The sequence below is a fragment of the Prenolepis imparis genome, unplaced genomic scaffold (genome assembly GCF_030444845.1).
Source record: "Prenolepis imparis isolate NDT839.2.m4 unplaced genomic scaffold, iyPreImpa1.0 SCAF_5, whole genome shotgun sequence".
In the NCBI taxonomy this organism is placed as follows: Eukaryota; Metazoa; Arthropoda; class Insecta; order Hymenoptera; family Formicidae; genus Prenolepis; species Prenolepis imparis.
The window spans coordinates 19,198,108-19,210,635 of NW_028141163.1; the positions used below are offsets into that span (position 1 = coordinate 19,198,108).

The 12,528-nt window shown below is 33.1% G+C and overlaps 1 pseudogene; it reads right to left on the bottom strand.

Moving 5' to 3' along the window:
- Nucleotides 1-8,398: 8,398 nt before the first annotated feature.
- LOC145936480 (uncharacterized) lies at nt 8,399-12,144 on the bottom strand (annotated as a pseudogene).
- Nucleotides 12,145-12,528: the final 384 nt, after the last annotated feature.

Here is a 12,528-nt window from a genome sequence, read left to right on the forward strand (position 1 = left end):
GAACTGTCATCAACGACAAACAGTGCGACACGTTTACGGAATTGTCAAAGTTATATGAAGACGGAATAAAAAAAATCAGATCCAGAAATTAACAAGTTGATCTTCTAAAGAGGTTCAACAACTCGGAAATAATTGACGGATATTGTAAGATGCTTGATGAGCGTTTCTTAATGTGACACGAGGTATACGCGCTCGCGAACAGGCTGCGCGCGCAGCAGCAACTTCACCGCTCATTGGTCGTTCGTGCAGGCGCGCTGGGGATTGGCCAGCGACGCTCGCACGCGGCCCGAAAGGTGGCAGGAGTTCCGGCCACCTCAGTCTTTATCCACGACTCTTACCACAACACATTCCCGAATAAAGTACCTGTTTAATCTAACTAATGTTAGTTATTTCGGCGAGTACCCTCAGAGAACCGATTCCACGCCTATCCCTTTAGCCATTCCTGTCATAACCATGTTTCAACTACGTGTCTCACAATATATAATAAAATTGACACAGAGAACATCGGAGAGAGCGTGATTGCGTTAAAGTGACGTTGCCAGAAAGGAGATCGATGATATTCCGCGAGGATGACGTAACCTGACGAAAAAAGACGTGAACAGTTTTCGCCCTCCCCCTACCCCCCCTCCCGAGTTCGCGCGATTTGTTTTTTTTGTTTAGGTTATGTTGTCATCACGCTGTCAGATCGCAGGCAGGCAGCAGCCGCTTTTGTTGTCGAGAGTCGAGAGTGTCTCTCAGAACCTTGTAAATCACTTTGTCAGCTGTATATTATGACATGTTATATTACGGTATAATTATGCGTTGTATAGGGTGTCTTGTAAAAATTATGGCATAACTTTAATGAAAAAGGACAAATAAGCATTGAGATTTCTCTTATTATTATGTCACATATCTTTACATGTGTGTTTCTATCGAAAATATATCGATCATAAGTAAAGAACGCGTGCGTGCAATTAAAAATTTTTATGTACAGCTTTTGTATGTGTTTCTAAAAATGTTTAATTGGTCCACTGACACATCTGCTTTATTTTATCAAAATATGCCGTGATTTTGGAGCATTCTGCATCAATTCGGCTATTTTATTAATGTAAGAAACTGTATTTTTGTAGAATTAATTTATATTTCGAGTTTATTATATACGAATGTTTAAACACAATGTTTTCTGCGCGTGTTTTCTATTATAAAAAAAATATGCTACCTATCAATGTCAAATAATCCTTAATTAACCTATATGATATTATGATGGATCACATGATCACAGTAATCACGAAGCGCCACGAGCGCAATCTTGTGTCGAACGCTCCAAGCGTACACTATTTGACGCACGCGATTGGATACTTGCGTGAATGATGACGACAATAATAATAATAACGTGGACGTTTCTTAATTAATTCTTAATGAAAAATTTTCAATTTTGAGACTTTGCATAATGATATCTTTATTTATAAAAAATAAATGATTATTTGCTTTGCATTATACGAGCCTTTTTGTCGTTTTTTGATTTTTAACATACGCTGGTCTTACAATGCGTTGGAAGATTTCACAATTTGAACAACATCGTTTCTATTTACACTTTATACATCAAACCTTTGGCGAGCGAACGACTATATGTTTAAAACAATGCATCGATACTAATTATAAGTTACTGAGAACCATGTCCAAATTACAGTTTTTAAAGTCATGTAAACCCTAACAGCACATGTAGATACTAAGAATGTTCGGAGGATATCGCAAAAGTATATTGAGTATATTCTCAGAGCATTCGAGATACGTACTATGATGTACTGAGTACGTACTAATGCTCTAATGTCCGTCTATTTTAGTTCCTTTTAGTATATACTAACAATAAGAAGATCTTATGGTATATATCAGTGATATCTGTAGGATATTAACGGTATATTTTCAGTATGTTACCGATATATTATGCATATATATTTAGGTTAGGGTTAGGTTAAGTTAGAATATTACTAAAATAATTTGTACTCTGTTTACTTAAATTTCATAAATATTTATTTTAATCTCAAAACATATTATGGAAAGGAGATATTTCGTTCTTTTTTTACTATTATATATATAAATAACAGAAAGTATTAAATAATTATTTGAATTTCACCTTTGTCAATTTCTTATTCTAAGAATATTTAAAGTATCAGAACAATCAAACAATCTTTTCTAGAAAAATAACAAACTTATTCTACAAAAATGAATAATTATTGCATACTAATATTATACGAAAATAAAATAATACTAATTCTAAATTAATTTTTCAAGAAACAACAAATAACTATACTTCTTACACATATGACAGCAGTGGCCAGCAATTGACAATAATCTCACCTGAAAGTATAAAGTATCGTAATGAAAACCAAATAAAGGTATTCTATAAAAGATATTTTCACATATAAAGATATTTGTCATATTTTTTGTTAATACTTGATAGTTTACGATAAAATACGTGCTTACCATAGGCATATAAGATAGATCCAGCATACCATATATTTCTTTATTATTAGGATACAAGTTGGGTTTGGCAGAACGGAGAGAAATAAAACATCGGTAAATCTGTGAATCGATGAATCCTTTCTTTACACATATGACAACAATGGCCAGCAATTGACAATAATCTCACCTGAAAGTATAAAGTATCGTGATGAAAAGAGAAAATTTTATGTTTTGCTACTTTGTCTGTTCTGCCAAACACATGCATGCTAGATCTTTCTGATATGTCTATGGTTATTACTGCAAATTAACCTTAAAATCGCATATTTGTCTATATTTTATCATGAATTTATAAGATCAAATAAAATATTTTTTAAATACTTATTTTAAAACTTGTTATATATTGTATTATTGTCACAAAAAAAGCATACGTATGCAGATTTTTATTTGCAGAAAGCGTAGATATTTCAACTTGCACTTCTCTGTGACAATGCCACAATATTACAAAAGTTTTAGAATAAGTATTTAAAAATATATTTTTTATTTGATCTTATAAATTTATGATAAAATAGACAAGTTTCAAAAATATGCGATTTTGAGGTTAATTTGCAATAACATTTTTTATCATAAACTATCGCAAGTACTAACAAAAAATATGACCAATATATTTTTAATCTTTATATAACGTGAAAATATCTTTTATAGAATTTAAATATTTGATACTTTTTAAAATAAATAAAAAGAATTACCTGCGATTAATTAGGATTCGATGAAGAATCACGTCGTCGCGTTGCACACTCGTCACGAACACAAAGGAAAAAGAAGAGACCGGCGCCGGGCGCCGGCAATACCGGAAATTCGTATCAAAATGATGGCGTTGCTGTACATATACATATCCGCCAATAAATAAATTCGCGTAATTCTAAAGTATATTCTGAAAATATACATAAAAGTACATAGAGAATATATGAAAAAGTATATTTTGAGAATATACGAGAAATAATATGTAACGGAGCCTTTCGCGAGCTCGGGATAACACAGTCGGGATCAGGGCTCGTGAAGGGTGAGACAGCGAACGCGGTAATTATAATTAAACAAAACGAACTTTATTTCATGTATGTTGTAATTATGTACAAGTGGCGTGTATGGGTGGTGTGAAGGCATATGTATACGTCGCACGCGTCTGTAGATGTTTGGCGATCAGCTGACAGCTGTATCTCGGGCTTTAAATCGTCGCGGTGTGGGTGTGTGTGTGTGTATCGACTCGTACGGTGGTGTGTATCGGTGTCGGCTCGCGACGCGGTTGTGTTTACACTACCGCTAGGCGCGGGTGTCGGCGCGACGCGAGGAGCGGCCGGAGTTTTTGCCGGTGCGTGCGTCAGCGCGTACAGAAAACCGCGTCGGGCGAGAGCGGCCGCTCTCTTCGATATATCGAAGAGAGCGCGGTCGATCGGCACGCTTAAAATGCGAGGCGGGCGTCGCGCGGTGTGTTTCGTGGCGCAGGGATCCGCGGAGGTTCGCGGCTATCGTATGGACGGCGTTCCACGGCCGTCCACTTAAGCGCTTGTGAACGCGCGAGGCGGGAACGCAACGGCGGCCGAGAAATCTCGGCAAAGGTGGCGGAGCTCCACCTAACTGCCGCCGATGCGCTTGGTGCGAGAGACGGGATGTATGTATCTCGAGACAATCTCGGGAGAAGCAGTGGACCCGTCTACCTCGGATACATAGGTTCGTAGGTTTGCGGAAACCGGAGTTTTGAGTGCGAAGACTATCTTCGCAGAGGCAGCGAAAGCGTCTATCTCGATCTCTATTCTTCGGTTGGGAGGATTCGGTGATACGGCAGAGTCGGAACGGTATCTGAGAGAGCTCTTATCGCGAGCTCTCTTTTTATATGGGGCCGGATGCCGGATCGAAGGAGAGGGAGAGGGGAAAGTGGTAATCGGGTTGTTACGGCGCGCGTCGGGCGTCTTCGCTCCCGATGCCGTTTTCGGGTAACCGTGTTTAACGGTTTGATTAATTTTTGGCGCTCGGCGCCTGCTGCCCTGCCCGGCCAGTGTTCGCCGGGCGCAGCCTTCCAACGGGTGGGTGGTCGGGAATGACGCGGGGGTGTCGTTACAAATATACTACAAGAGATGTTCTGATAATATTCTGAAAATATACAAAAAATGATATACTACAAGAGATATATCTAGCGGACCCGGAACCTCTAAGCGCCGACCCGATCGACTTAATCATAGGTGCTGATCTTTACAGCGAATTAATTCTCGATGGACTAAGAAAAGGTCCTAATGGACAACCAATCGCACAAAAAGCGCTTTTAGGGTGGGTACTCTCGGGCCCCTTCTCGATTAGTTCGGCGTCACACAGAACTATTACTGTTCAACATTGCCCGAGCTCGTTTTCTCTCGAGCAAGAGCTTCGAAAATTTTGGGAAATCGAGGAGGTTCCGCGAAAAGTATTATTAAATCCCGAGGAGCAAAAATGTGAAAAGCATTTTCGCGTAACGCATTCTCGCAGCCCCGACGGATGATACGTGATTCGCCTTTCATTTCAGAGAGGGCCTCCTATCGAAATTGGCGAGTCGTGGTCTATCGCTCAAAAATCGTTAAATAATTTGCATCGTCGATTCCACGCGAAACCTGACCTTAAGCTTGAATACGCTGAGTTCCTTAGCGAATACGAAAAGCTCGGACACATGCGAAGGATAACTAGCGATTCTTTAGTTTCGAACCAATGCGTGTATCTGCCACATCATCCAGTGATACGAGACGGCAGTACGTCAACGCAATTAAGAGTCGTATTCAGCGCGTCGAGCACAACCACGAACGCAACATCTCTTAACGATTATTTACTGATCGGCCCAAAGCTATAAACGAATTTAGCGGCCGTCATACTCCGATGGCGTCAATGGCGGTACGTTACTATCATAGATATCATAGATGAATCATAGATTGTGTAGTTTGTGCGTAAATATATCTATTTATTCTCTGATCTTTAACATAGAGTCAAAGAGATTTTCCTTGTTGATTTTCCTGGATCAACTTTATTTTTAAGTGCATAAAAACATATTTTCTCATTCTCAGCTCACATATACGTAAACTATTTATTGCCAGATAATTGCTCTATAATATATTAATATATGAAATATAAAAGTTTTAATATATAAATTTAAATTAATTTTTATAAAGTTTTATTTATAAATATATAAATTATTATAAATTTAATTATTAAATATAAATATATAAATTGTAACATATAAATTATTTATTGATAATTCATCGTCTCTGTGAACTTACGAAAGAAAAACTGGCATCACGAGTAGCGAGCACCTGATAGCATAAGACAGATACGAATTGGGCGCGTATAGTGGCGTTTCTAGCTTATTTCTAAAAAATGTGTTATCAGAATACAACTTTATTATATATGGTTGAATTTGGCATTAAATATGCTATCAGACTGGTTATAAAATAAATTTCAAAATTTTCAAAAATTAAGAGAGAAAAAGAAATTTCAAAAAATTTGACATTTTTGAAAAATATTATTACACTGTTTCAAAGAACATTAAAAACCATAAAATTTTTAATTGAAACATTTTTTTATATCTTTTACCGTTTTGACGTTAGCCCAGAAATAAATAAACCAATTTTTTTCAAGGGGTTGAAACAACCCCAAATAATTAATTTACTGCAATGTATATATATTGTGACGTGGTCGTCACAACGCGCGTTCACCTTACCCTAATTGAGATTATATTCTTTCCTTTATTATTATTATAGTCTTTAATTATATTTTGTTATATTAAATTTTTGTATTACCGCCCAATATTCTATTTTCTTTCTTATATTTTTTCTATATATTTTGTTTACAATAAAATTCCTTATTATTATTTCTTCAGTTAAATAGCGTACTTCTTTTCTTTCGTATTGTCGAATTAAACGTCAGTGTCGTCATTACTGTGTCCGTCACATCGCGAAAAGATTGCAACCTCTTTTCGATAGCGTTTCGGCAATCACACCCTGCCCCTTTGCTTAGGTTAGCTAGTCAGCCCGTAGCGGGATTCTCGGCCTGGATTTCGCGTTTGTTTCGCGATTTGTGGATTGATACGCGAAAGACCGCGTCTGGCGCCCAGTTTTGATTAATTCGGTTCTTGCGGACATTAGGGCCCCTTTTCTCCGCTATGGTACGCGCGGAACGCCCTAAATCCAAGTTCCCGATCGCGGATTTAATCATTAGTTTTTTTGTTTTGCTGACGGCCCCGCTCCGTCCTTCCGATGTTTTGTATTTCGGGAGAAAAAGTCGTTACAATATATATCTTAAAATAATTAATTTAATTTAAAAAATACAGAAATATTTGCAATGTAAATGCACGAGTATGTTTGTCATTAGCATAGTGTTTAATTAATTATTACAATGTATCTTAAAGTTAAAACAAATAATTAATTCTAAATAAACCTTATACTTTAGTAACAAATAATTAATTTACTTTAAACATTTACATCATAATAACTGAAATATTAATGGAACAATTAACTGGAACATAAATGTACAGAGTACGTTAACATTATTAGCATATTATTCAATTTAGCAGCGCCAAGTTTTTTTAACTAAAATTTTTTTACTTTTTTTTATTTTGTATTAATATTTAATTTTCGCATAACTTTTTAATTTTCAATTTTTTTGTATAAATTTTTATTTATTTGGCGCAACTTTTTGATATCATTATTTTTTTTTTAAATATTAATTTTACAACACAAGTTTACAGTACTTTAAAACACACTGCTTTTTCTATAATACTTTTTCACATGGCGCGTAAACTTGGCGCTTTTTCTTACCTTTTTTTAAAAAAGGCAAGATTTTTTATGGATATCATTCTTTTTTGTAGTATATATATTTACCATAAAAAAACTTACCTTTTAAAAAAAAAAGGTAAAAAAAGGCGCCAAGTTTACGCGCCATGTGAAAGAGTGTTATAGAAAAAATAGTGTGTTTTAAAGTACTGTAAACTTGTATTGTAAAATTAATACTTCTAAAAAAAATAATGATATCAAAAAGTTGCGCCAAATAAACATTTATACAAAAAAAATTAAAAATTAAAAACTTATGCGAAAATTAAAAATTAATACAAAATAAAAAAAAATAAAAAAATTTTAGTTAAAAAAACTTGGCGCTGCTAAATTGAACAATATGCTAATATGCTAATATTAACGTACTCTGTACATTTATGTTTCAATTAATTGTTCCATTAATTTGTTTTAACTTTAAGATACATTGCAATAATTAATTAAACACTATGCTAATGACAAACGTACTCCGTGCATTTACATTGCAAATATTTCTGTATTTTTTAAATTAAATTAATTATTTTAGGATATATAAATACATGCAGTAAATTAATTATTTGTTATGTTAAGATATATTGCAGTAAATTAATTATTTGTTACTTTAAGATACAGTACAGTAATTTTGAAATTTAGCAGCGCCAAGTTTTTTTAACTAAAATTTTTTTATTTTTTTAAATTTTGTATTGATTTTTAATTTTCGCATAAGTTTTTAATTTTCAATTTTTTGTATAAATGTTTATTTGGCGCAACTTTTTCATATCATTATTTTTTTTTGAAATATTAATTTTACAATACAAGTTTACAGTACTTTAAAACATACTATTTTTTCTATAACACTCTTTCACGTGGCGCATAAACTTGGCGCTTTTTTTTACCTTTTTTTAAAAAAGTAAGTTTTGTTATGGATATCATTCTTTTTTGTAATATATATTTATTTACACATTTTAAAATAAAGAAGCAAAGAGCCACCGCCCTGGTCATATTTTATCATATATGACGGTCCTTTTTGCTTACAGTAATTTACAATCTATGCTTCTAATGTATTTTTAATTAAAAATTTTATATATAACTGCTTCTTCATTTTATAAACTTTATAATTTTATAATATCCTATATATATTACTTATTAGCCATCTTTTGTAAAAATATTATATAAACATCTTTAGCACCTCTAGGCCATTGTTTTTTTTTAACTTGCGCATCATCAACTTCGACCCAAATATTAGATACTCCTTCTCTACACATATTTATATAATGACCTTTATCAATACCTGAACCATGATGAAATATAGCATTCATCGTCTTATATGATTGTCCAGCTATTAATACTTTAGTTGCTGGAACAGCACATAAGTTTAATTTGTGTGCTGCTTTCATTAATTTATCATCTTGTGAAAATACTATTAAATGAATAACAACTATCTCTCTTGCCAATGTTATTTCATTTTTAAATATTATATCATTTCCAGTACAATGTTCACATGATTCATTATGTAATACATTCCAGTGTAAAAATGTAACATTTAATAAATCATTAAGATTATAACTTTTATTTTTCAAATTATTAATAGGAATTGAAATAATAATATTCTTATTAACAGTAATTTTAATATTACTACAAGTTTTGCATCGTTTAGTAGAAGTAACTTGATATTCTATCAAATTTCTTATACAATCATATCTTTCACAAAGAGTAAGAAAATGGGATGCATTTCGTTTCGCGGTGTTCGAAAAATATTCTCCTAAACATTGCCGTATTGCATATTTAAATTAGACATTCCATATTCATATCGATGCATTAATAAACGTAAAACATCTGATTTATCACAATTAAATAACTGTTGCCTAATAACATTTAAATGTAATAAACATTGCAATACTGCATTTGCATAGCATGAAACTTTGTCTGTATTTTGGAAACCACGTATGATCCAAGCAGTATTTCGTCGAACTGTTTGATCTGAACTTGATTTTTGAACAGAAGTAACTATTTTTGGCAACGCCCATAAAACATCTTTTACTTTGCGATAGCGTTCTTTTGACATGGTAATCATTTCTGCGTTTGGATTGTGTATCTGTTTTAAACGATTATATTTAATAATAGCTTTTTCGCTAGCTATTACTGATGAAGGATCGTAATTAATTAAATGTAATCCTTCTAGAGATGTTACTCGCGATAATGCAACATAAATTTGACCACAACTAAATACAGAGTTACCGATGTCCATAATTGCACTTCGCAAACTCAATCCTTGGCTTTTATGAATAGTGATACCGTAACTCAGAGATAATGGAAATTGTTTTCTAATAACATACACTCTATCTATCACCTCAAATTTAACACTTACTCTTCCAATTTCATATTCTAAACCTGATGGTAAAAGAAGTTTAACTTTTTCTACGTAATTAGTAGATGTATCTTGTACAATTGAAATTACTTTAGCAATTGTACCGTTTACAAGACCTAAACTAGCATCGATATTGCGTCGAATCATAACTTTTGCTCCAATTTTAATTTTAATTTGTTTTGAAAGTCCAGCTGTTTTAGAATTATCGTTATTTGACAATACTTTTAATGCTTTCTTTTTTAAATATGGAACACAGTTAATCGTGTCTTCAGCAATTAATAATATTTCTTTGGAGACAATACGACTTAACATTGCATCATTAAGAATATCACACATATTACAAGTAGGCAATAAACAAACAGTATCCGATGATAAATTATTAATAAAATCACATAATTCGTTTAATCTAGATTCGAAAGACTCACTTTTAAAAGATATTTTTCTACTTTCTAAAATTTTACAATCAGATTTTGTCATTAAACCAATACGAATTCGCGACAATAACTCACGGTAAGAATTATCTCCTTGCTGACGCATATTGATTGTCAATTCATCGTAGTCAAATAATGTAGTCCATAAATTAATATTATAGCATTTAAGGAACCAAGATGTTTAGCAATTTTTTTATCTGATAAATGCATAAAAATAGGATCTTCGTGTACAGGAGGTAATTGAAGCAAGTCTCCGAACAAAAGAATATGCTTTTGACCAAACCAATCATCATCGCAATCACTAGTGTCAAATATCTCAGACAATCGAAGATGTATATACATTAAAGTCAAATTAGATATCATTGACACTTCATCAATTACAAAAAGAATAACATCTTTAAGATCTGCTCGTAAAAGTTTCAATACATGATCAGATAGTTGTCTATACTTAGGAGTATGACCATGTTCAACAGGTAATTGAAGCAATCTATGAACTGTCAAACCATCTATGTTAAATGCTGCAATACCAGTAGGTGCTGCTACAGCAGTATCTTTGTTGAGATTTTGTTTTATCCAACATTTAATAGTTTTGATTAAGAAACTTTTTCCAGTACCACCTTCTCCGCTAACATATAATCGTAATATTGATTTATCGGACTTTACAACATTGATAACTTTATCAAATATTCGTTTTTAATCCATATTTAATTTTAAAATCATTTCAGATACATCAATTTCTCGAATTATTTTATCACCAAGATCTTTAAAATGTTGCATCGCTTCACCAGCCTCTATATTTTGAACACCTATCGGATTTTCAGGATTATCCTGAGACTGTTGTTTTTCTAAATTGTCATCTAGACATTATTGAACAAACTGTTTTGCAGTTTCAAATGCTTTTTGCAATTCTTCTAATTTTTCATGATATTGCAATGCTTCTACAAGATGCAGTTTTACTTTGTGAAACGATTCAGCATAAGTATCGCATTCACTTCTAAGATCTTCTAATTTTCGCCAAGGTTTAAACATAAGCAATAATGCAAAGAAATAATTTTCTGGCTGTGTATTAACATCATATCTATAATGATTTATAAGATATCCACGTTGTCGTCTCGTTTAAGATAATAACCATTACTTATTTTATAATATTCAATATCCTCATTTTTTGGTTTGATCTTCGAGATATCGTACCACTGTGCAAATTCATAAAGAGACATTTTTTCTAATTCGTATGGTCTATGTGGATAATGATTATCTATTAAAGATGGATAAAATATATCTGTAGATTCAGCATCAAGAGCTTCAATTTCCTTGGGGTATTTTAATTTTCTAGATCGTATTTGATTAACATCTAACCATTTGATAGATGTATTTCGATCAGTTCCATATAAACAAATACCTAACAATGTATCAGCAGCTTCGAGAGCTCCACATTCTCTATTATTTGTAAATCGCAAAGCAATATTCCAAAGATAACTCGCTAACGATTTGTTTTCATTCTTATTAAGGATAGTATCGGATAATTCACTTTTTCCTGCTTTATTCATATATTTAGTAATGGACCAGGTAAGCAACGATGATTTTTCACCAATAAATTGTATATCCATATTACCTTCCCATGCAGCAAGAAGAACAGGATTATAATCATTTATATTAACTTCATTATCCGTTCGAGGAAGATCATAAAGCCTACTTTTATGTTTCAATTGTTTTCTACCTGCTATCGAAGTTGCCACATCTCTCATATTCAAAGTTTCAGTAACGGGACGAAGAAATCCAAATCGACATCGACGAGTAACTTTACGTCCTACTTTTTTAGAGCGAAGACAATAATCGTTATGTATATGTCGCTGATGCGTATTAACACGCCTGTACAATAATGGCGAAATATTTTGATCCGGCATTTTGCAACTTATATGTTGTGAGATAAATTTGGAGACTTCTTCAATAGTAGATTCACCGAAAATAGGTGCATTTTTAATCCAAATTAATAAGTGCAAATACCTCTACCTTGATATTCTCGTCGCCAGAAATAGTGCGTTACTTCTCCAATTGGATGATCTTTAGAGTTAATAAAGTCAAGCATTGCTCGAAACTTATTATCGAGAAACTGGATGTTGATACAGGATCTCTAGCAACAAGTACACGCTAACGCATAAGGAAGTGTCATGCCATCCATTTACTTCACGAATATATTCATCTAAATCTTCCCATAACCATTCACTCGGACTTAGTGTTAAAAATGTTGCAGACCCATAATGCTGCGTCATATAATTTAAATTACTTCTTGGCTTACGCCAATATTGCTCTGTATTTCGAAGTGTCGAAAAAATTGTACTCAGATTAGATTCCAACAATTCTTTCGACATTACATCTAAATATTCTGCAGCTGTATAACGAACTCGCGGATTAGTTACATTCATTTTATGAAAAAATTCCACGACTTAATTGACGCATATTTACATTGTTC